The 26,301-nt window shown below is 38.9% G+C and overlaps 1 long non-coding RNA gene across 1 annotated transcript; it reads right to left on the bottom strand.

The window, feature by feature from the left end:
• Positions 1 to 20,430: 20,430 nt before the first annotated feature.
• Positions 20,431 to 25,777, bottom strand: LOC134198934 (uncharacterized). The gene is made up of 2 exons (XR_009973228.1): positions 21,564 to 25,777; positions 20,431 to 20,732 (listed from the first exon to the last, which is right to left on the bottom strand). It is a non-coding gene; the product is annotated as an uncharacterized LOC134198934 (long non-coding RNA).
• Between the last annotated feature and the right edge of the window lie 524 nt (positions 25,778 to 26,301).

Below are 26,301 nucleotides of genomic sequence, written 5' to 3'. Positions count from 1 at the left end.
TGAGATTCCTCCTCCTAATCCGGGAGGAAATCCGTGTGGAGCTTCCCCTCTGAAATAGCACCGCAGTACTTTTCGATGGGTTGATGTCTATGCGCCATTTTCGGAACCACTGTCCTAGGGCTAGGGCTGCGCTCTGAAGCTTCTTCGCGATTAGGGACTTATTTCTACTAGAATAGTAAACAGTCGTGTCGTCGGCGAATAAAGCTAAATGGGTCGGCGGCGACCGGGGAATATCGTTGACGAATAAGCTAAATAGGAGGGGTGAGAGGACAGAGCCTTGCGGGACTCCAGCTGTGAGAGGTCGTGGGGAGGAGCGGGTTCCCTCGACTCGATATCGAAAAGAGCGGTTCGACAAGAAGTCCCGTATGATGAGCACGAGACTATCCGGCACGCCCATGTTGAATACTTTGAAAATCAAACCATTGTGCCAGACTTTGTCGAACGCTTTTGCGACGTCGAAGAAGAGAGCTCCCGTGTATAACGGTTTTGGTCGATTAAGCCCCACAAGAATGTGCTCCGTGAGGCGGTGCACCTGTTGAACGCATGAGTGATTTGTACGGAATCCGAATTGTTCATCGATGAGAATGCCCTTGGATGAGACGAAGTCTCTGAGGCGTTTGTAGAGCAGACGCTCATACAGTTTGCCTAGAGACATGAGGAGGCTAATCGGGCGGTATACAGTATAGTAATGAAAGGACATGAGTATTGCGGCGAAGGCGAATTAGTAACCACTTGAGCTTAGTGCGAAATTCAGATATATGATCATATTTCCGTAACCCAAATATGAATCTTATACAGAAATTTTGTAGCCGCTCAAGTTTATCAAGTTGTGTTTCGGTTAGATCCGGATAGCTGGAATCAGCGTAGTCAAGAATTGGAAGAAGTAAAGACTGTGCAAGCGCAGTTTTAGTGGCAGTTGGAAGAAAATTTCGTAACCGTCTCAACGATCCAGCTGATGCAAACACCTTCCGGCTAACCTCTTTTATTTGTGCGCTCCATGAAAGGTTTTTGTCAATTAAGATACCCAAATTTTTCACAGTATCGCTGATAGGAATTTGTGCGCCGTCAAATAATATAGCCGGAAGCTGCGACCATGTAACTTTCGAACACATTCTTGAACTACCGACAACAATGACCTGTGTCTTTGACGGGTTCACCCTCAATCCATGAGACTTACTCCAACGGGACAATATCGATAAGTCATTGTTCAGGATCTTTATCGCGTTGGTCAGCTCTGGTAAAGAAGTTTGCGTATATATCTGTAGATCATCTGCGTACAGGTGGTAGGAAGAAGTAAGTTGTAAAGAAATAGAATTTATAAAAATTGAAAAGAGTAAAGGAGATAAAACGCCACCCTGCACGTGCGTTTCACACCATGAAGAATAAGCATTCTCACAGTGAATACGCTGTCGGCGACCAGACAGGTAACTGCGAAACCAATCAACCACGGTTGGAGATATGTTAATGGAGCTAAGGATGGCTAGAAGTATGTCGAAATCAACGGTGCCAAAAGCATTACTGAAATCCAGCAATGCCAACACCGTCAGTTTCCCACTCTCCATGCCAAATCTGATGGCATCCGTAATATGCACCAGGGCTGTGACCGTGCTATGGCCAGGACGAAAGCCGGACTGATAAGGGTTTAAAAGCTCGTTTCTCGTAAGAAACTCACTGAGCTGGTTGTGAATCAGGCGTTCTAAAACCTTTGAAAGAAACGGTAGAATGGAAATTGGACGGTATTCTGAAAAGGATGTAGGATTCGGCTTTTTTGGCAGTGGTGTAATCTGTGCTTCTTTCCAAGCCTTTGGAAAGATGTCGCTAGATAATGATTCATTCAGGATATGACAAATAATGGGAAGGATTTGGTCTAGGATAGGAAGGATCATATTACGGGCCACACAGTCACTTCCAACAGCATTGGAAGTTATGGATAATATGCTCCGCTTAACATCACAAGCCGTTAGGTGATTAAAAACAAATGGAGAACAATTTGGGATCGGAAGAGATAAAATGTGATTTAATGTATTAGATTTAGTTGTCCCGTCATAAAGGGATGACGCACAGAAATGTTGATTTAATAAATCAATACTCGAATGTGATAGATGAGAGTCATGTTGTAATTTTCCAATCCCCAGTGATTTAAGAAATTTCCAGACTCTAGCTGGATCACCATTTTCGATAGCACTATGGATATGCTGGCGTTGTGCATCCCTACACACTCTGTTGCAGTGATTGCGGATTCGGTGATAATTTGTACTATTGTCAGGGGTTGGTTTTTTTTTATATTTTAGTTTAGCAGCTGCCTTCCTGGTCAATAGACTTTTAATTTCGTCAGTAAGCCACGGCGCTGGCATATGTTTAATTCTTACTGGTCGGAAGGGTGCGTACTTGTCATATAGATCAGTTAGCTTGGCATTGAACTGATCAACTTTCTCATTGATTGAGGTAGAGCACGTCAAAGCAGTCCAGTCAATGCTGCCAGCATCTTCTCGAAGACTTTCAAGATCCATACCGTTAAAACTGCGCAGCAGAAGAGTTTTTGATTTTGCTTTGGGAGGTCGTACTTTATATGAAACGAAGATAAGATCATGGTATGAGAAAGCGTCAGCTGAACACTGTCCATGGTCAGCCACGTGGTCACGAGAAGAAACGAAAATAAGATCAAGAAGTAAAGGAGCACAATTTGGAAAATGATGAGTCGAGTTCAACGGTAGAACAGTTAAGTTTACTGATTCGATCATCGAGCGAAATAAAGTGGTTCGAGAATTGTTTTTAAGTAGGCATGTGTTAAAGTCACCCATGATAATGGTATGAGTATATGAAGGCATTGTATTTTCTAGCAGAGTTTCAAAAGAAGTAAAGAAATCTATACTTGACGAAGGACAATAATAAACACCAAGTAACATCTTCGTGTGTTGAAGTTCTATTTCAAGAAATAAGTGCTCGCCCGCATATGGCGGCGTAGGCTGTGCCGATACATTAACAACTGCACAATTAAAATACGAACGGATATAAATGGCAACGCCACCACCACCGCCATTAATACGATCGTTCCTAAAAAGTTGAAAACCAGGAATGGTATAAGAAGTAGAAGGAAGACATGGCTTAAGCCAAGACTCTGAACCAAGTATAGCATGGATATTCTTAGAATCAAAACTTGCAAGCATGTCAGGGAAATGAGCCGCAATACTCTGGGCATTGATATGAACGACATTAAAATTCCTAGGAACACCAGAGAACCGTGAAGACAATGTTTCTGCTAAAGAAGGCACACTAATATCGCTGTCGTCGCTGTTAGCTGAATAAAAAGTTTCAGATTCACTTGTATCTGTTGAATTGAACATATAAGCAAATATATATATATACAATTAAAAAAGAAATAAAAAAAATTGTATAAATACGATTATAAATAAATACACTAATTAATAATACATAGTCAGGTCATAAATTCTGTCACATGTTTAATGTAAAATAATTGAAACAAGTTTATTCATTATGTAACCATTCATATACCAAAATGAACTTAATAAAACATAGATTCTTATGACACTAAAGTTTATTCAAAATGACCTCCGTGATTTTGAATACAGGCCTTCAATCTGCGCGGCCAGTCGTCTATCGCAGCACGAACGAGGTCCATGTCAATATCGGCGGCTGCCTTAATCAAGGATGTCTTGAGTGACTCCAAATTGGGATGAGGCTTTGAGCACGCCTTTTCCTCCAAGTGTTGCCATATCTTGTAATCTAACGGATTCAAATCTAGACTGGAGGAGGGCCAGTCTTCGTGCCGGATGAAGTCGATTTCACGCGCCGCCAGCCAGTCTTGTGTGCTCTTCGCTCTACGAGCTGGCGCCGAATCTTGTTGGAATACCCAGTGCCTGTTATTGAACATGGTATGAGAAACATGTTCCACAAGGTTCGTCAGGACTGTATTTTGATACACAACTGCATTCGTTTTTACACCTTTGTCACAAAAATGTACCTCTGTTAAGCCCCAATAAGAAACTCCCAACCATACCATGAGCGAGGATGGAAAATGACCTCGTTGGACACGTGGAATACGGTTGCTCGCTTCTTCACTACTGTGTGCGTACACCTTATCATTTTGTTTGTTGTAGCTCTCTTCTACGGTAAAAACTTTTTCGTCCGAAAAAAGAATTTCCCGATATTTTTTTCCCGCGTACCGCTTCAACAAAGCGCGACATCTCTTCAGTCTCAGGTCCATTAGACGAGCATTCAAACGATGTCCTGTTTTTTTTCAATATGCCCGAAGCCCTAAGTCTTCATTTAACACCCTTTTCACCGTGGTTCTGCTTAACCCCATCTGAAGGGCCAACAGTTTCTGCTTACGTTTGGGATTTCTTTGAATTCGCGCCTTCACAGCTTTTATCACTGCTGGAGTCCTAACAGACCGAGGGCGACCACTTCTTGACCTGTCATCTACACTAGAGTCTTCATTGTATCGTTTGATGGTACGATAAACGAATCTTTTGGTTATATTCAAATTTTTCAGTATGTTAAAAATTTGAATTGGCGCGTAACCGCAACGATGCAACGCAATAACTGCAACACGGTCTTCTTTAAGCGTCCACTCCATATTTAAAAATGAGTAAAATTCTAAATGTATACTATTTTTATTTTCATGAACAATTCGAAATTCGGGTTCAATAAACTTTTTTGTGGCCAGCATTCTAAAAGAAAAGTTTTTACTGTGTGACAATACTTATGACCTGACTAGGTACTAATAACTCCCACCAACTGGGAAAGTGTCTATGAAATATTAATTTAAATAAAACAGAGACAAAACAAGCCAAAAGATAAGAAAATACGTGAAAATTGAAATACAAAAGTTAAAGCAATGAGATAATTAAATGAGATAATAGAAAATTTAAGTAATGAGATAGTTATAAATGTGCTCTCGAAGACATAGTGACTTATTACGGGTTAAATATGTAACAATAACATAATTTGTATTATCTATACTTAGTCTGGCCATAAATACTGTTACAATTAAAAATAATCAAAATATTACATTTGAATTTGGAATCTGTCATTTTTATATGATTGCTCATTGAGTTTTTTCATTTTGGCGTCAATACATTGTACAATATTTTGCGATATTAAAATGGAGTGGGGTGATAAACAGAACCGAATCGCTGCGATTGTATTACACAAAGTAGGTATGGAACCAAATGTAATTTTTAAAACTCTCCATACGCTTGGTATTAGTAAAATGTTTGTGTACCGGGCTATTAATAGGTGCAATGAGACCTCCTCTGTTTGTGAAAGAAAAAGATCTGGCCGTCCACGTAGTGTTCGTACGAAAAATGTGGTCAAAGCAGTAAGGGAAAGAATTCGAAGAAATCCTGTCCGAAAGCAAAAGATTTTATCTCGGGAGATGAAGATAGCACCTAGAACCATGTCGCGTATTTTAAAAGATGACTTAGGACTTGCAGCCTATAAGAGACGTGCTGGTCATTTCTTAACTGATAATTTAAAAGAGAATAGGGTGGTAAAATCGAAACAACAACTGAAGCGGTACGCAAAGGGAGGTCATAGAAAATTTTTGTTTACGGATAAGAAAATTTTTACAATTGAGCAACATTTTAACAAACAAAATGACCGTATTTATGCTCAAAGCTCTAAGGAAGTTTCCCAATTAGTGGACAGAGTGCAATGTGGGCACTATCCGACTTCAGTGATGGTTTGGTGGGGTATTAGCTATGAAGGAGTGACTGATCCATACTTTTGTTGTTGTTGTTTTTTTTTTATCGCCTTTGTAGGCAGACGAGCATACGGCCCACCTGATGGTAAGTGGTCACCGTGAGAGCAGTACTCAACGCGCGGACCTGCGCTTTATAAAGCGCAAGTCTCTGTCCAGGCGTGAAATACCGCTTCGCTCTGTTGAGGACTCCCAACATTTTAGAGACCAATTTGGCTTTACCTTCCAAATGACTCCGAAACTGGACATCGCTCGAAATATCGACCCCTAGAATCCCGATACTCGCGGAAAGCTGCAGGGATACTCCTTGAAATTCCGGCGCCATGACAAATGGGTCCTTCTTCGCAGTGAACGCGCAAACCTGTGTCTTCAATGGGTTGAACTGAACTGAATTCAGTTCATCCCACTTGGAGACCCGCCCCAGAGAGTTCTTCACTTCAGACACAAGTTTTAATCGCCTCTCGTGTACAACGCTTCGAGAGAGACTCTGATGGCCGATATATCGCGCATCCCCTGTGCTATCATCCGCATAGCAATGCATGCCATCAATAGATAGCATGTCATTGATATGCAATATGAAAAGCGTGGGGGAGAACCGAACCTTGTGGAACACCAGCGTTGATGGTCATGGTATCGGAGCAACAGCCGTTGACGACAACTGTGATGCTCCGTCCATCCAAAAAGCTAGCGATCCACTTGCAGAGTCCCTCAGGGATCCCGTAAGCTAGAAGCTTCGATAGAAGTGCCCTATGCCAGACCCTGTCGAAGGCCTTCGCGATGTCAAGGCTCACAGCGAGAGCCTCGCCCTTGCTTTCCAAGGCTTCAGCCCATTTATGTGTGAGGTATACAAGAAGATCGCCAGCTGAGCGACCATTACGGAAACCGTACTGCCGGTCACTGATCAGCTGGCGATCTTCAAGATGCTTAAGAAGTTGGATGTTTATGATTCGCTCCATCACCTTGGAAAGCAAGGAAGTTATCGCGATAAGTCTGTAATTCGCGGGGTCCGACCGGTCACCCTTTTTGGGGATAGGGTGGACATGAGCAGTCTTCCATGAAGACGAAACCCTGTTGGTATTGTACGAGCGGCGATATAGACGCGTTAGCGCGGGTGTCAATTCAGGGACGCATGTTTTTAGAACCACTGCGGGTATGCAATCCGGCCCACTCGACTTATGGACATCAAGAAGCCGAAGCTCCTGCCTGACCGCAAGTTGTGTGATGCGAATCTCAGGAAAAGAGCTGTCACACCGGAAGATGTTAGGCGACAGGCAAAACATGAATAAAGCGCAGAGCACAATGAACACTCGATCCGGGGTTGCGCGAGAAGCTGACGCAGGGAATGGAAGGGCTTCCAGTCCACCCTGCATACGATCGCCGGTTTTGTGAAAAAGGTATCAAAACATCGGCACAAGTGTATCAAGATACCATTCTTGAGAAGGTAGTGAAGCCCCTTAACAACACCATGTTCAATAATCAAGAATGGTCCTTCCAGCAAGGCTCGGCGCCAGGTCATAAAGCTCGGTCTACGCAGTCTTGGTTGGACACGAACGTTTCGGACTTCATCAGAGCTGAAGACTGGCCGTCGTCTCCATTGGCCATTATCAATAGAAGCACGCACTCTTTCCATGGGAAAATTTTTCACTGCCAATCGTACGGATTGTTTTAGGGACTCCAAATTATCATGGCGTTTAGAGCAAGCCGTACTCTCTAAAACTGACCATAAATCATAATCCAGCGAATTAAGATCGGGACTAAACGACGGCCAGTCTTCAGCTCTGATGAAGTCCGAAACGTTCGTTTCCAACCAAGACTGCGTAGACCGAGCTTTATGACCTGTCGCCGAGTCTTGCTGGAAGGACCATTCTTGATTATTGAACATGGTGTTGTTAAGGGGCTTCACTACTTTCACAAGAATGGTATCTTGATACACTTGTGCCGATGTTTTGATACCTTTTTCACAAAAGTATGGCTCAGTCACTCCTTCATAGCTAATACCCCACCAAACCATCACTGAAGTCGGATAGTGCCCACGTTGCACTCTGTCGACTAATTGGGAAGCTTCCTTAGAGCTTTGAGCATAAATACGGTCATTTTGTTTGTTAAAATGTTGCTCAATTGTAAATTTTTCTCATCCGTAAACAAAATTTTTCTATGACCTCCCTTTGCGTACCGCTTCAGTAGTTGTTTCGATTTTATCACCCTATTTTCTTTTAAATTATCAGTTAAGAAATGACCAGTATGTCTCTTATAGGCTGCAAGTCTTAAGTCATCTTTTAAAATACGCGACATGGTTCTAGGTGCTATCTTCATCTCCCGAGATAAAATCTTTTGCTTTCGGACAGGATTTCTTCGAATTCTTTCCCTTACTGCTTTGACCACATTTTTCGTACGAACACTACGTGGACGGCCAGATCTTTTTCTGTCACAAACAGAGGAGGTCTCATTGCACCTATTAATAGCCCGGTACACAAACATTTTACTAATACCAAGCGTATGGAGAGTTTTAAAAATTGCATTTGGTTCCATACCTACTTTGTGTAATGCAATCGCAGCGATTCGGTTCTGTTTATCACCCCACTCCATTTTAATATCGCAAAATATTGTACAATGTATTGGCGCCAAAATGAGAAAACTCAATGAGTAATCATATAAAAATGACAGATTCCAAATTCAAATGTAATATTTTGATTATTTTTAATTGTAACAGTATTTATGGCCAGACTAAGTATAGTAGAATTATGTTGTCGCTGCAGTTTGGGTCATAAAAAATCGGAGCGGTGAAGCGAGTATTTCCCTCTCTCTTCCACTCACGAGCTTTATGGACGGGCATAGTGAAGCGCATTATTGTTGTCGATAAGCGTTATCGATAGTGTATTTAGTTTTGTCATTTTGTGGGTTAGTGATAAAAATGAAAGAAAAAATCACTAATCGAAGATTTACACCACATATCGCCGCAGCAAGTTAACGAGAACGGCAGAAATTAACACTTTGTAACTTTTCGGGACTTGTTCTTATTTCAGTGAAGATTTTAAACACATTGTTGATAACAATACGTGAAAATATTATTTTGAATAAATTCTGCCGTTTCGATACAAAACAAATGAGTAGCCATTGTGTCACTAAAGAAATTCAGAGAACGAATGCATAAAAACACATTTCTCTTCGACATAATGTACTATAACTTGTAGGTAACTACAAATGACTCATAACATTCGTATACCACCCCGCCGCCGTGTACCTACCTGCCTTCGATGACTCATTTGTTTTTATCGATAATGGCGTTGCGCCCGCGCAACATGCTCACCGCCCTAGCCGGGCTATGTTTTATGACCCAAACTGCAGCGACAAAATAATTCTACTATAGGTACTTCTATACTATAATAATAATAATATTATAAAGAGGAAAGATTTGTTTGTTTGTTTGTATTGAATAGGCTCCGAAACTACTAAACCGATTTGAAAAATTCTTTCACTGCTTGGAATCTACACTATTCCCGAGTGACAAAGGCTATAATTATTTTTCAAAAAAATTAGGGATCCTTACTAAGACTGGTGGTAGGACCTCTTGTGAGTCCGCACGGGTGGGTACCACCACCCTGCCTATTTCTGCCGTGAAACTGTAATGCGTTTCGGTTTGAAGGGTGGGGCAGCCGTTGTAACTATACTTGAGACCTTAGAATTTGTATCTCAAGGTGCGTGGCGCATTTACGTTGTGAATGTCTATGGGCTCCAGTAACCACTTAACACCAGGTGGGCTGTGAGCTCGTCTACTCATCTAAGCAATAAGAAAAAATAAAAAAAGACTCCAATAATGTAACCCAAGGTGTAAAAAAAATACCTAAAGTATTCTTTACATCGCGTGCCCTGCGAAAACTATTGATGATAGAATAAAATAATGTACTACGACTTTGTAGAACACATTATTTTTTACAAAAAGTGTAACAGTACCGTCTTGAGATACATAAGAGAGTTTCTTATGGTAATAAAACTTCAGCACTTCATATTATTTTTATAACATTTAAATTGAGAGATGTACAGCGTGCTTGAAGAGCGGGTAGTGAATGAATGATAGCGAAATACAATATGTTACTATATAACTAGTCAGGTCATAAGTATTGTCACACAGTAAAAACTTTTCTTTTAGAATGCTGGCCACAAAAAAGTTTATTGAATTCGAATTTCGAATTGTTCATGAAAATAAAAATGAAGAACTTTTAGAATTTTACTCATTTTTAAATATGAAGTGGACGCTTAAAGAAGACCGTGTTGCAGTTATTGCGTTGCATCGTTGCGGTTACGCGCCAATTCAAATTTTTAACATACTGAAAATTTTGAATATAACCAAAAGATTCGTTTATCGTACCATCAAACGATACAATGAAGACTCTAGTGTAGATGACAGGTCAAGAAGTGGTCGCCCTCAGTCTGTTAGGACTCCAGCAGTGATAAAAGCTGTGAAGGCGCGAATTCAAAGAAATCCCAAACGTAAGCAGAAACTGTTGGCCCTTCAGATGGGGTTAAGCAGAACCACGGTGAAAAGGGTGTTAAATGAAGACTTAGGGCTTCGGGCATATCGAAGAAAAACAGGACATCATTTGAATGCTTGTCTAATGGACCTGAGACTGAAGAGATGCCGCGCTTTGTTGAAGCGGTACGCGGGAAAAAATATCGGGAAATTCTTTTTTCGGATGAAAACATTTTTACCGTAGAAGAGAGCTACAACAAACAAAATGATAAGGTGTACGCACACAGTAGTGAAGAAGCGAGCAACCGTATTCCGCGTGTCCAACGAGGTCATTTTCCATCCTCGCTCATGGTATGGTTGGGAGTTTCTTATTGGAGCTTAACAGAGGTACATTTTTGTGAGAAAGCTGTAAAAACGAATGCAGTTGTGTATCAAAATACAGTCCTGACGAACCTTGTGGAACCTGTTTCTCATACCATGTTCAATAACAGGCACTGGGTATTCCAACAAGATTCGGCGCCAGCTCATAGAGCGAAGAGCACACAAGACTGGCTGGTGGCGCGTGAAATCGACTTCATCCGGCACGAACACTGGCCCTCCTCTAGTCCAGATTTGAATCCGTTAGATTACAAGATATGGCGACACTTGGAGGAAAAGGCGTGCTCAAAGCCTCATCCCAATTTGGAGTCACTCAAGACATCCTTGATTAAGGCAGCCGCCGATATTGACATGGACCTCGTTCGTGCTGCGATAGACGACTGGCCGCGCAGATTGAAGGCCTGTATTCAAAATCACGGAGGTCATTTTGAATAAACTTTAGTGTCATAAGAATCTATGTTTTGTTAAGTTCATTTTGGTATATGAATGGTCACATAATGAATAAACTTGTTTCAATTATTTTACATTAAACATGTGACAGAATTTATGACCTGACTAGGTAGTTACTATACTGTGATGCTTAGCGCCTTAGAAGGCTAGCATCTTTGACATTGCTATAAAAGAATTGCAGGCACTAGCCTGAACACTAACAATACACATTTTGTTTGTGAATTAACTGTGTGCTTAGTGCTAGTTTTTTAACCTTCTCAATGGCGTAAAAGTTAACTCAATTTTGTATGCAGGTGGAACAGCGCCCCTAGTCGCAAACGTAGACAAACGTTTAGCTCAAGACAAACGTAAAATTAAAAAACTCGCACTAAGCACACTGATTAAAAGATGTCTGAGCCAAAATTAGACAAGCTTTTCAGTGTTGCCTACATCGATTTATGCATGCGTGATTTAATATTTTAATGTTTGTTTGCATTGAAAACAACACACAGTACAATTTTAATCAGAAATCGATTTTGTTACCTTTGAAGGCATACACCATCGACTTAATGGTTAACGATGTTCATTTAAAAAAAAAAAAGAACCAGTATTGCCAGGGCACGGCTGGTTTGATACCTACTGCTTAGAATTAATTAATTTTTAAATATATATCGAATTCGAAACTCATGCTTGTCAAAAAATAGACAGAGTCTACACAAATATATCGGCATCCGTTGTTTATTAAACCATTACAAATTAAATTAAGACAAATGTACATCACATATAATTAATTGGCTATTTACCTCGATCATAAACACTTTGTTTGTCCGCTGGTACGGTTTCATACCATAAATTTAACTGAACACACAATTCTGATGTAAATTAACTTCTCAATTTTATTTTGGTTGAATTTTTTGTTTGTCCATTTTGTAGTGTTTTTTTTTATAATTTAATTTTGTAAAATATTGTTACTTCATCATAATAATATGTATTTTTAATGACTAATGGATTTTTTGTGAATTTTTGACAACGTTCGAACCTGACATTCCGTATGTTATCAACATACTAAAAAGGCGTACAATAGATATGGAGAAAAGTAGGTATTATAATCACTATTAATACAAACTGAGCTCATAGGGAGACGTGTATGATGAGCTGGTTGAGCCTTTGCTCGCCTACCTATCGTGGTGAAACTGGAAAGCCATACGGGTCATCAGTAATCCTTCTTTCGCAAAATATATATATATATATATATATATATCTATACTGAGTATACCTAGTCAGGTCATAAGTATTGTCACACAGTAAAAACTTTTCTTTTAGAATGCTGGCCACAAAAAAGTTTATTGAATTCGAATTTCGAATTGTTCATGAAAATAAAAATGTATACTTTTAGAATTTTACTCATTTTTAAATATGGAGTGGACGCTTAAAGAAGACCGTGTTGCAGTTATTGCGTTGCATCGTTGCGGTTACGCGCCAATTCAAATTTTTAACACACTGAAAATTTTGAATATAACCAAAAGATTCGTTTATCGTACCATCAAACGATACAATGAAGACTCTAGTGTAGATAACAGGTCAAGAAGTGGTCGCCCTCGGTCTGTTAGGACTCCAGCAGTGATAAAAGCTGTGAAGGCGCGAATTCAAAGAAATCCCAAACGTAAGCAGAAACTGTTGGCTCTTCAGATGGGGTTAAGCAGAACCACGGTGAAAAGGGTGTTAAATGAAGACTTAGGGCTTCGGGCATATCGAAGAAAAACAGGACATCGTTTGAATGCTCGTCTAATGGACCTGAGACTGAAGAGATGCCGCGCTTTGTTGAAGCGGTACGCGGGAAAAAAATATCGGGAAATTCTTTTTTCGGATGAAAAATTTTTTACCGTAGAAGAGAGCTACAACAAACAAAATGATAAGGTGTACGCACACAGTAGTGAAGAAGCGAGCAACCGTATTCCGCGTGTCCAACGAGGTCATTTTCCATCCTCGCTGATGGTATGGTTGGGAGTTTCTTATTGGGGCTTAACAGAGGTACATTTTTGTGAGAAAGGTGTAAAAACGAATGCAGTTGTGTATCAAAATATAGTCCTGACGAACCTTGTGGAACCTGTTTCTCATACCATGTTCAATAACAGGCACTGGGTATTCCAACAAGATTCGGCGCCAGCTCATAGAGCGAAGAGCACACAAGACTGGCTGGCGGTGCGTGAAATCGACTTCATCCGGCACGAAGACTGGCCCTCCTCCAGTCCAGATTTGAATCCGTTAGATTACAAGATATGGCAACACTTGGAGGAAAAGGCATGCTCAAAGCCTCATCCCAATTTGGAGTCACTCAAGACATCCTTGATTAAGGCAGCCGCCGATATTGACATGGACCTCGTTCGTGCTGCGACAGACGACTGGCCGTGCAGATTGAAGGCCTGTATTCAAAATCACGGAGGTCATTTTGAATAAACTTTTAAGTTCATTTTGGTATATGAATGGTCACATAATGAATAAACTTGTTTCAATTATTTTACATTAAACATGTGACAGAATTTATGACCTGACTAGGTAGTTACTATACTGTGATGCTTAGCGCCTTAGAAGGCTAGCATCTTTGACATTGCTATAAAAGAATTGCAGGCACTAGCCTGAACACTAACAATACACATTTTGTTTGTGAATTAACTGTGTGCTTAGTGCTAGTTTTTTAACCTTCTCAATGGCGTAAAAGTTAACTCAATTTTGTATGCAGGTGGAACAGCGCCCCTAGTCGCAAACGTAGACAAACGTTTAGCTCAAGACAAACGTAAAATTAAAAAACTCGCACTAAGCACACTGATTAAAAGATGTCTGAGCCAAAATTAGACAAGCTTTTCAGTGTTGCCTACATCGATTTATGCATGCGTGATTTAATATTTTAATGTTTGTTTGCATTGAAAACAACACACAGTACAATTTTAATCAGAAATCGATTTTGTTACCTTTGAAGGCATACACCATCGACTTAATGGTTAACGATGTTCATTTAAAAAAAAAAAAGAACCAGTATTGCCAGGGCACGGCTGGTTTGATACCTACTGCTTAGAATTAATTAATTTTTAAATATATATCGAATTCGAAACTCATGCTTGTCAAAAAATAGAGTCTACACAAATATATCGGCATCCGTTGTTTATTAAACCATTACAAATTAAATTAAGACAAATGTACATCACATATAATTAATTGGCTATTTACCTCGATCATAAACACTTTGTTTGTCCGCTGGTACGGTTTCATACCATAAATTTAACTGAACACACAATTCTGATGTAAATTAACTTCTCAATTTTATTTTGGTTGAATTTTTTGTTTGTCCATTTTGTAGTGTTTTTTTTTATAATTTAATTTTGTAAAATATTGTTACTTCATCATAATAATATGTATTTTTAATGACTAATGGATTTTTTGTGAATTTTTGACAACGTTCGAACCTGACATTCCGTATGTTATCAACATACTAAAAAGGCGTACAATAGATATGGAGAAAAGTAGGTATTATAATCACTATTAATACAAACTGAGCTCATAGGGAGACGTGTATGATGAGCTGGTTGAGCCTTTGCTCGCCTACCTATCGTGGTGAAACTGGAAAGCCATACGGGTCATCAGTAATCCTTCTTTCGCAAAATATATATATATATATATATATCTATACTGAGTATACCTAGTCAGGTCATAAGTATTGTCACACAGTAAAAACTTTTCTTTTAGAATGCTGGCCACAAAAAAGTTTATTGAATTCGAATTTCGAATTGTTCATGAAAATAAAAATGTATACTTTTAGAATTTTACTCATTTTTAAATATGGAGTGGACGCTTAAAGAAGACCGTGTTGCAGTTATTGCGTTGCATCGTTGCGGTTACGCGCCAATTCAAATTTTTAACATACTGAAAATTTTGAATATAACCAAAAGATTCGTTTATCGTACCATCAAACGATACAATGAAGACTCTAGTGTAGATGACAGGTCAAGAAGTGGTCGCCCTCAGTCTGTTAGGACTCCAGCAGTGATAAAAGCTGTGAAGGCGCGAATTCAAAGAAATCCCAAACGTAAGCAGAAACTGTTGGCCCTTCAGATGGGGTTAAGCAGAACCACGGTGAAAAGGGTGTTAAATGAAGACTTAGGGCTTCGGGCATATCGAAGAAAAACAGGACATCATTTGAATGCTTGTCTAATGGACCTGAGACTGAAGAGATGCCGCGCTTTGTTGAAGCGGTACGCGGGAAAAAATATCGGGAAATTCTTTTTTCGGATGAAAACATTTTTACCGTAGAAGAGAGCTACAACAAACAAAATGATAAGGTGTACGCACACAGTAGTGAAGAAGCGAGCAACCGTATTCCGCGTGTCCAACGAGGTCATTTTCCATCCTCGCTCATGGTATGGTTGGGAGTTTCTTATTGGAGCTTAACAGAGGTACATTTTTGTGAGAAAGCTGTAAAAACGAATGCAGTTGTGTATCAAAATACAGTCCTGACGAACCTTGTGGAACCTGTTTCTCATACCATGTTCAATAACAGGCACTGGGTATTCCAACAAGATTCGGCGCCAGCTCATAGAGCGAAGAGCACACAAGACTGGCTGGTGGCGCGTGAAATCGACTTCATCCGGCACGAACACTGGCCCTCCTCTAGTCCAGATTTGAATCCGTTAGATTACAAGATATGGCGACACTTGGAGGAAAAGGCGTGCTCAAAGCCTCATCCCAATTTGGAGTCACTCAAGACATCCTTGATTAAGGCAGCCGCCGATATTGACATGGACCTCGTTCGTGCTGCGATAGACGACTGGCCGCGCAGATTGAAGGCCTGTATTCAAAATCACGGAGGTCATTTTGAATAAACTTTAGTGTCATAAGAATCTATGTTTTGTTAAGTTCATTTTGGTATATGAATGGTCACATAATGAATAAACTTGTTTCAATTATTTTACATTAAACATGTGACAGAATTTATGACCTGACTAGGTAGTTACTATACTGTGATGCTTAGCGCCTTAGAAGGCTAGCATCTTTGACATTGCTATAAAAGAATTGCAGGCACTAGCCTGAACACTAACAATACACATTTTGTTTGTGAATTAACTGTGTGCTTAGTGCTAGTTTTTTAACCTTCTCAATGGCGTAAAAGTTAACTCAATTTTGTATGCAGGTGGAACAGCGCCCCTAGTCGCAAACGTAGACAAACGTTTAGCTCAAGACAAACGTAAAATTAAAAAACTCGCACTAAGCACACTGATTAAAAGATGTCTGAGCCAAAATTAGACAAGCTTTTCAGTGTTGCCTACATCGATTTATGCATGCGTGATTTAATATTTTAATGTTTGTTTGCATTGAAAACAACACACAGTACAATTTTAATCAGAAATCGATTTTGTTACCTTTGAAGGCATACACCATCGACTTAATGGTTAACGATGTTCATTTAAAAAAAAAAAAGAACCAGTATTGCCAGGGCACGGCTGGTTTGATACCTACTGCTTAGAATTAATTAATTTTTAAATATATATCGAATTCGAAACTCATGCTTGTCAAAAAATAGACAGAGTCTACACAAATATATCGGCATCCGTTGTTTATTAAACCATTACAAATTAAATTAAGACAAATGTACATCACATATAATTAATTGGCTATTTACCTCGATCATAAACACTTTGTTTGTCCGCTGGTACGGTTTCATACCATAAATTTAACTGAACACACAATTCTGATGTAAATTAACTTCTCAATTTTATTTTGGTTGAATTTTTTGTTTGTCCATTTTGTAGTGTTTTTTTTTATAATTTAATTTTGTAAAATATTGTTACTTCATCATAATAATATGTATTTTTAATGACTAATGGATTTTTTGTGAATTTTTGACAACGTTCGAACCTGACATTCCGTATGTTATCAACATACTAAAAAGGCGTACAATAGATATGGAGAAAAGTAGGTATTATAATCACTATTAATACAAACTGAGCTCATAGGGAGACGTGTATGATGAGCTGGTTGAGCCTTTGCTCGCCTACCTATCGTGGTGAAACTGGAAAGCCATACGGGTCATCAGTAATCCTTCTTTCGCAAAATATATATATATATATATATATATCTATACTGAGTATACCTAGTCAGGTCATAAGTATTGTCACACAGTAAAAACTTTTCTTTTAGAATGCTGGCCACAAAAAAGTTTATTGAATTCGAATTTCGAATTGTTCATGAAAATAAAAATGTATACTTTTAGAATTTTACTCATTTTTAAATATGGAGTGGACGCTTAAAGAAGACCGTGTTGCAGTTATTGCGTTGCATCGTTGCGGTTACGCGCCAATTCAAATTTTTAACACACTGAAAATTTTGAATATAACCAAAAGATTCGTTTATCGTACCATCAAACGATACAATGAAGACTCTAGTGTAGATAACAGGTCAAGAAGTGGTCGCCCTCGGTCTGTTAGGACTCCAGCAGTGATAAAAGCTGTGAAGGCGCGAATTCAAAGAAATCCCAAACGTAAGCAGAAACTGTTGGCTCTTCAGATGGGGTTAAGCAGAACCACGGTGAAAAGGGTGTTAAATGAAGACTTAGGGCTTCGGGCATATCGAAGAAAAACAGGACATCGTTTGAATGCTCGTCTAATGGACCTGAGACTGAAGAGATGCCGCGCTTTGTTGAAGCGGTACGCGGGAAAAAAATATCGGGAAATTCTTTTTTCGGATGAAAAATTTTTTACCGTAGAAGAGAGCTACAACAAACAAAATGATAAGGTGTACGCACACAGTAGTGAAGAAGCGAGCAACCGTATTCCGCGTGTCCAACGAGGTCATTTTCCATCCTCGCTGATGGTATGGTTGGGAGTTTCTTATTGGGGCTTAACAGAGGTACATTTTTGTGAGAAAGGTGTAAAAACGAATGCAGTTGTGTATCAAAATATAGTCCTGACGAACCTTGTGGAACCTGTTTCTCATACCATGTTCAATAACAGGCACTGGGTATTCCAACAAGATTCGGCGCCAGCTCATAGAGCGAAGAGCACACAAGACTGGCTGGCGGTGCGTGAAATCGACTTCATCCGGCACGAAGACTGGCCCTCCTCCAGTCCAGATTTGAATCCGTTAGATTACAAGATATGGCAACACTTGGAGGAAAAGGCATGCTCAAAGCCTCATCCCAATTTGGAGTCACTCAAGACATCCTTGATTAAGGCAGCCGCCGATATTGACATGGACCTCGTTCGTGCTGCGACAGACGACTGGCCGTGCAGATTGAAGGCCTGTATTCAAAATCACGGAGGTCATTTTGAATAAACTTTAGTGTCATAAGAATCTATGTTTTGTTAAGTTCATTTTGGTATATGAATGGTCACATAATGAATAAACTTGTTTCAATTATTTTACATTAAACATGTGACAGAATTTATGACCTGACTAGGTAGTTACTATACTGTGATGCTTAGCGCCTTAGAAGGCTAGCATCTTTGACATTGCTATAAAAGAATTGCAGGCACTAGCCTGAACACTAACAATACACATTTTGTTTGTGAATTAACTGTGTGCTTAGTGCTAGTTTTTTAACCTTCTCAATGGCGTAAAAGTTAACTCAATTTTGTATGCAGGTGGAACAGCGCCCCTAGTCGCAAACGTAGACAAACGTTTAGCTCAAGACAAACGTAAAATTAAAAAACTCGCACTAAGCACACTGATTAAAAGATGTCTGAGCCAAAATTAGACAAGCTTTTCAGTGTTGCCTACATCGATTTATGCATGCGTGATTTAATATTTTAATGTTTGTTTGCATTGAAAACAACACACAGTACAATTTTAATCAGAAATCGATTTTGTTACCTTTGAAGGCATACACCATCGACTTAATGGTTAACGATGTTCATTTAAAAAAAAAAAAGAACCAGTATTGCCAGGGCACGGCTGGTTTGATACCTACTGCTTAGAATTAATTAATTTTTAAATATATATCGAATTCGAAACTCATGCTTGTCAAAAAATAGACAGAGTCTACACAAATATATCGGCATCCGTTGTTTATTAAACCATTACAAATTAAATTAAGACAAATGTACATCACATATAATTAATTGGCTATTTACCTCGATCATAAACACTTTGTTTGTCCGCTGGTACGGTTTCATACCATAAATTTAACTGAACACACAATTCTGATGTAAATTAACTTCTCAATTTTATTTTGGTTGAATTTTTTGTTTGTCCATTTTGTAGTGTTTTTTTTTATAATTTAATTTTGTAAAATATTGTTACTTCATCATAATAATATGTATTTTTAATGACTAATGGATTTTTTGTGAATTTTTGACAACGTTCGAACCTGACATTCCGTATGTTATCAACATACTAAAAAGGCGTACAATAGATATGGAGAAAAGTAGGTATTATAATCACTATTAATACAAACTGAGCTCATAGGGAGACGTGTATGATGAGCTGGTTGAGCCTTTGCTCGCCTACCTATCGTGGTGAAACTGGAAAGCCATACGGGTCATCAGTAATCCTTCTTTCGCAAAATATATATATATATATATATATCTATACTGAGTATACCTAGTCAGGTCATAAGTATTGTCACACAGTAAAAACTTTTCTTTTAGAATGCTGGCCACAAAAAAGTTTATTGAATTCGAATTTCGAATTGTTCATGAAAATAAAAATGTATACTTTTAGAATTTTACTCATTTTTAAATATGGAGTGGACGCTTAAAGAAGACCGTGTTGCAGTTATTGCGTTGCATCGTTGCGGTTACGCGCCAATTCAAATTTTTAACATACTGAAAATTTTGAATATAACCAAAAGATTCGTTTATCGTACCATCAAACGATACAATGAAGACTCTAGTGTAGATGACAGGTCAAGAAGTGGTCGCCCTCAGTCTGTTAGGACTCCAGCAGTGATAAAAGCTGTGAAGGCGCGAATTCAAAGAAATCCCAAACGTAAGCAGAAACTGTTGGCCCTTCAGATGGGGTTAAGCAGAACCACGGTGAAAAGGGTGTTAAATGAAGACTTAGGGCTTCGGGCATATCGAAGAAAAACAGGACATCATTTGAATGCTTGTCTAATGGACCTGAGACTGAAGAGATGCCGCGCTTTGTTGAAGCGGTACGCGGGAAAAAATATCGGGAAATTCTTTTTTCGGATGAAAACATTTTTACCGTAGAAGAGAGCTACAACAAACAAAATGATAAGGTGTACGCACACAGTAGTGAAGAAGCGAGCAACCGTATTCCGCGTGTCCAACGAGGTCATTTTCCATCCTCGCTCATGGTATGGTTGGGAGTTTCTTATTGGAGCTTAACAGAGGTACATTTTTGTGAGAAAGCTGTAAAAACGAATGCAGTTGTGTATCAAAATACAGTCCTGACGAACCTTGTGGAACCTGTTTCTCATACCATGTTCAATAACAGGCACTGGGTATTCCAACAAGATTCGGCGCCAGCTCATAGAGCGAAGAGCACACAAGACTGGCTGGTGGCGCGTGAAATCGACTTCATCCGGCACGAACACTGGCCCTCCTCTAGTCCAGATTTGAATCCGTTAGATTACAAGATATGGCGACACTTGGAGGAAAAGGCGTGCTCAAAGCCTCATCCCAATTTGGAGTCACTCAAGACATCCTTGATTAAGGCAGCCGCCGATATTGACATGGACCTCGTTCGTGCTGCGATAGACGACTGGCCGCGCAGATTGAAGGCCTGTATTCAAAATCACGGAGGTCATTTTGAATAAACTTTAGTGTCATAAGAATCTATGTTTTGTTAAGTTCATTTTGGTATATGAATGGTCACATAATGAATAAACTTGTTTCAATTATTTTACATTAAACATGTGACAGAATTTATGACCTGACTAGGTAGTTACTATACTGTGATGCTTAGCGCCTTAGAAGGCTAGCATCTTTGACATTGCTATAAAAGAATTGCAGGCACTAGCCTGAACACTAACAATACACATTTTGTTTGTGAATTAACTGTGTGCTTAGTGCTAGTTTTTTAACCTTCTCAATGGCGTAAAAGTTAACTCAATTTTGTATGCAGGTGGAACAGCGCCCCTAGTCGCAAACGTAGACAAACGTTTAGCTCAAGACAAACGTAAAATTAAAAAACTCGCACTAAGCACACTGATTAAAAGATGTCTGAGCCAAAATTAGACAAGCTTTTCAGTGTTGCCTACATCGATTTATGCATGCGTGATTTAATATTTTAATGTTTGTTTGCATTGAAAACAACACACAGTACAATTTTAATCAGAAATCGATTTTGTTACCTTTGAAGGCATACACCATCGACTTAATGGTTAACGATGTTCATTTAAAAAAAAAAAAGAACCAGTATTGCCAGGGCACGGCTGGTTTGATACCTACTGCTTAGAATTAATTAATTTTTAAATATATATCGAATTCGAAACTCATGCTTGTCAAAAAATAGACAGAGTCTACACAAATATATCGGCATCCGTTGTTTATTAAACCATTACAAATTAAATTAAGACAAATGTACATCACATATAATTAATTGGCTATTTACCTCGATCATAAACACTTTGTTTGTCCGCTGGTACGGTTTCATACCATAAATTTAACTGAACACACAATTCTGATGTAAATTAACTTCTCAATTTTATTTTGGTTGAATTTTTTGTTTGTCCATTTTGTAGTGTTTTTTTTTATAATTTAATTTTGTAAAATATTGTTACTTCATCATAATAATATGTATTTTTAATGACTAATGGATTTTTTGTGAATTTTTGACAACGTTCGAACCTGACATTCCGTATGTTATCAACATACTAAAAAGGCGTACAATAGATATGGAGAAAAGTAGGTATTATAATCACTATTAATACAAACTGAGCTCATAGGGAGACGTGTATGATGAGCTGGTTGAGCCTTTGCTCGCCTACCTATCGTGGTGAAACTGGAAAGCCATACGGGTCATCAGTAATCCTTCTTTCGCAAAATATATATATATATATATATATATCTATACTGAGTATACCTAGTCAGGTCATAAGTATTGTCACACAGTAAAAACTTTTCTTTTAGAATGCTGGCCACAAAAAAGTTTATTGAATTCGAATTTCGAATTGTTCATGAAAATAAAAATGTATACTTTTAGAATTTTACTCATTTTTAAATATGGAGTGGACGCTTAAAGAAGACCGTGTTGCAGTTATTGCGTTGCATCGTTGCGGTTACGCGCCAATTCAAATTTTTAACACACTGAAAATTTTGAATATAACCAAAAGATTCGTTTATCGTACCATCAAACGATACAATGAAGACTCTAGTGTAGATAACAGGTCAAGAAGTGGTCGCCCTCGGTCTGTTAGGACTCCAGCAGTGATAAAAGCTGTGAAGGCGCGAATTCAAAGAAATCCCAAACGTAAGCAGAAACTGTTGGCTCTTCAGATGGGGTTAAGCAGAACCACGGTGAAAAGGGTGTTAAATGAAGACTTAGGGCTTCGGGCATATCGAAGAAAAACAGGACATCGTTTGAATGCTCGTCTAATGGACCTGAGACTGAAGAGATGCCGCGCTTTGTTGAAGCGGTACGCGGGAAAAAAATATCGGGAAATTCTTTTTTCGGATGAAAAATTTTTTACCGTAGAAGAGAGCTACAACAAACAAAATGATAAGGTGTACGCACACAGTAGTGAAGAAGCGAGCAACCGTATTCCGCGTGTCCAACGAGGTCATTTTCCATCCTCGCTGATGGTATGGTTGGGAGTTTCTTATTGGGGCTTAACAGAGGTACATTTTTGTGAGAAAGGTGTAAAAACGAATGCAGTTGTGTATCAAAATATAGTCCTGACGAACCTTGTGGAACCTGTTTCTCATACCATGTTCAATAACAGGCACTGGGTATTCCAACAAGATTCGGCGCCAGCTCATAGAGCGAAGAGCACACAAGACTGGCTGGCGGTGCGTGAAATCGACTTCATCCGGCACGAAGACTGGCCCTCCTCCAGTCCAGATTTGAATCCGTTAGATTACAAGATATGGCAACACTTGGAGGAAAAGGCATGCTCAAAGCCTCATCCCAATTTGGAGTCACTCAAGACATCCTTGATTAAGGCAGCCGCCGATATTGACATGGACCTCGTTCGTGCTGCGACAGACGACTGGCCGTGCAGATTGAAGGCCTGTATTCAAAATCACGGAGGTCATTTTGAATAAACTTTAGTGTCATAAGAATCTATGTTTTGTTAAGTTCATTTTGGTATATGAATGGTCACATAATGAATAAACTTGTTTCAATTATTTTACATTAAACATGTGACAGAATTTATGACCTGACTAGGTAGTTACTATACTGTGATGCTTAGCGCCTTAGAAGGCTAGCATCTTTGACATTGCTATAAAAGAATTGCAGGCACTAGCCTGAACACTAACAATACACATTTTGTTTGTGAATTAACTGTGTGCTTAGTGCTAGTTTTTTAACCTTCTCAATGGCGTAAAAGTTAACTCAATTTTGTATGCAGGTGGAACAGCGCCCCTAGTCGCAAACGTAGACAAACGTTTAGCTCAAGACAAACGTAAAATTAAAAAACTCGCACTAAGCACACTGATTAAAAGATGTCTGAGCCAAAATTAGACAAGCTTTTCAGTGTTGCCTACATCGATTTATGCATGCGTGATTTAATATTTTAATGTTTGTTTGCATTGAAAACAACACACAGTACAATTTTAATCAGAAATCGATTTTGTTACCTTTGAAGGCATACACCATCGACTTAATGGTTAACGATGTTCATTTAAAAAAAAAAAAGAACCAGTATTGCCAGGGCACGGCTGGTTTGATACCTACTGCTTAGAATTAATTAATTTTTAAATATATATCGAATTCGAAACTCATGCTTGTCAAAAAATAGACAGAGTCTACACAAATATATCGGCATCCGTTGTTTATTAAACCATTACAAATTAAATTAAGACAAATGTACATCACATATAATTAATTGGCTATTTACCTCGATCATAAACACTTTGTTTGTCCGCTGGTACGGTTTCATACCATAAATTTAACTGAACACACAATTCTGATGTAAATTAACTTCTCAATTTTATTTTGGTTGAATTTTTTGTTTGTCCATTTTGTAGTGTTTTTTTTTATAATTTAATTTTGTAAAATATTGTTACTTCATCATAATAATATGTATTTTTAATGACTAATGGATTTTTTGTGAATTTTTGACAACGTTCGAACCTGACATTCCGTATGTTATCAACATACTAAAAAGGCGTACAATAGATATGGAGAAAAGTAGGTATTATAATCACTATTAATACAAACTGAGCTCATAGGGAGACGTGTATGATGAGCTGGTTGAGCCTTTGCTCGCCTACCTATCGTGGTGAAACTGGAAAGCCATACGGGTCATCAGTAATCCTTCTTTCGCAAAATATATATATATATATATATATCTATACTGAGTATACCTAGTCAGGTCATAAGTATTGTCACACAGTAAAAACTTTTCTTTTAGAATGCTGGCCACAAAAAAGTTTATTGAATTCGAATTTCGAATTGTTCATGAAAATAAAAATGTATACTTTTAGAATTTTACTCATTTTTAAATATGGAGTGGACGCTTAAAGAAGACCGTGTTGCAGTTATTGCGTTGCATCGTTGCGGTTACGCGCCAATTCAAATTTTTAACACACTGAAAATTTTGAATATAACCAAAAGATTCGTTTATCGTACCATCAAACGATACAATGAAGACTCTAGTGTAGATAACAGGTCAAGAAGTGGTCGCCCTCGGTCTGTTAGGACTCCAGCAGTGATAAAAGCTGTGAAGGCGCGAATTCAAAGAAATCCCAAACGTAAGCAGAAACTGTTGGCTCTTCAGATGGGGTTAAGCAGAACCACGGTGAAAAGGGTGTTAAATGAAGACTTAGGGCTTCGGGCATATCGAAGAAAAACAGGACATCGTTTGAATGCTCGTCTAATGGACCTGAGACTGAAGAGATGCCGCGCTTTGTTGAAGCGGTACGCGGGAAAAAAATATCGGGAAATTCTTTTTTCGGATGAAAAATTTTTTACCGTAGAAGAGAGCTACAACAAACAAAATGATAAGGTGTACGCACACAGTAGTGAAGAAGCGAGCAACCGTATTCCGCGTGTCCAACGAGGTCATTTTCCATCCTCGCTGATGGTATGGTTGGGAGTTTCTTATTGGGGCTTAACAGAGGTACATTTTTGTGAGAAAGGTGTAAAAACGAATGCAGTTGTGTATCAAAATATAGTCCTGACGAACCTTGTGGAACCTGTTTCTCATACCATGTTCAATAACAGGCACTGGGTATTCCAACAAGATTCGGCGCCAGCTCATAGAGCGAAGAGCACACAAGACTGGCTGGCGGTGCGTGAAATCGACTTCATCCGGCACGAAGACTGGCCCTCCTCCAGTCCAGATTTGAATCCGTTAGATTACAAGATATGGCAACACTTGGAGGAAAAGGCATGCTCAAAGCCTCATCCCAATTTGGAGTCACTCAAGACATCCTTGATTAAGGCAGCCGCCGATATTGACATGGACCTCGTTCGTGCTGCGACAGACGACTGGCCGTGCAGATTGAAGGCCTGTATTCAAAATCACGGAGGTCATTTTGAATAAACTTTACTGTCATAAGAATCTATGTTTTGTTAAGTTCATTTTGGTATATGAATGGTTACATAATGAATAAACTTGTTTCAATTATTTTACATTAAACATGTGACAGAATTTATGACCTGACTAGGTATATTGTTTTGTTACGACGGCTATCTCGCCCTTCAAATTGATGTGTGAGGAATAGTAATCGCTAATTTTTACTGGAAGTCTATATTTTTGTTTCATACTCTGGTTTATGCCATAGTTGTCGGCTTGATGTGCTGGTTTGTGGCCGGAGCTACAAAACGTTTTCTTTAAAGATTATATTGTCTATTTGTCGCTTTAATGACCTTAAATATATTATTTGTTGAGTGGTGTACTCTCTCGATCGTCAAGACCTCGTTTGTTATTCCGCGGTTGTGGCCACGGATATTGATAAACAATCCTTTACGCAAGATGACTCTCTGACTACACGCTGTTAGGTATATGTGTTACGGTAAAAGTAGATATTGCGGCAAATGTACGCATTTTCCGGTGAATGTGCACATTTGCTTCCTCGTTTGGGTAATGTGCATTCAACTAACATTTACAATTTCAAAGAAGTGAAATGTGCATTGACTTCACAATGACCATGTCGTTTTGGTAAATGTGAGCATGGCATAC

Source organism: Bombyx mori, chromosome 5 (assembly GCF_030269925.1).
Source record: "Bombyx mori chromosome 5, ASM3026992v2".
In the NCBI taxonomy this organism is placed as follows: Eukaryota; Metazoa; Arthropoda; class Insecta; order Lepidoptera; family Bombycidae; genus Bombyx; species Bombyx mori.
The sequence above is the reverse complement of the archived record's forward strand: the minus strand, read 5'-3'. Positions and strand labels throughout refer to the sequence as shown.